Consider the following 656-nt stretch of genomic DNA (forward strand, 5'->3'; position numbering starts at 1 on the left):
CGTATGACTGGGACTAGAGAATTAGGTCAAGATTTATTTCCCATTTGATAGGCACAGCGGTCGACTGCCATTGGCTCAAAAAAGAACTAATTGATTTAATTCCTGCCGCGCTTTCTGTGATCCAGATCAAGGATCCGCCGAAGCAATAGATTCATTGCATGCTGACATTTGGGTGTTATCCTTCTCCGTTTCTTTCCGCTTGGCATTGCTTCGTTGCATCCCAATTCGCTTGTCATTCTGACAAAAGAAATCACTCTACTCACGAATCTCGAAAATAATGAACGATTAACAAACAATCTAATAGTATACATATATCAGCCAACTCCCAAACAGGAAAATAAATAATCAAAAAATATTGTCTCGACGCATCACAACGCTCAAAAACATGCCCAGAAAAGCATATGGCGGCGTCGTAATTGTCCTATATAGAAGTTTGAGGATTCTTTCTATCTGGGCGGAAGGCACATCACAGCGCGACAGACTTTCGCTCTGAGATTTATAGTGATTGAAATCGGACAGTATGTACAGTGAGGTAAGCTTTGAATAAAAGGAGAAGGTCGTAGAGAGACGGATGTGTTGAGAGAAAATAAGAGAAACGAATGGAACGGAGAGGATGGATGGGGGGCTAAGAAATGTGTTTAGTGCGTTTTATTTAT

At 41.0% G+C, this 656-nt stretch overlaps 1 long non-coding RNA gene across 1 annotated transcript in view; it reads right to left on the bottom strand.

Moving 5' to 3' along the window:
- Nucleotides 1-656, bottom strand: part of LOC119585663 — a 38,946-nt gene that overhangs the window by 37,654 nt on the left and 636 nt on the right. The gene's annotated exons all lie outside the window — the stretch shown is intronic.

This window comes from Penaeus monodon, chromosome 20, assembly GCF_015228065.2.
Source record: "Penaeus monodon isolate SGIC_2016 chromosome 20, NSTDA_Pmon_1, whole genome shotgun sequence".
Lineage (NCBI taxonomy): Eukaryota > Metazoa > Arthropoda > Malacostraca > Decapoda > Penaeidae > Penaeus > Penaeus monodon.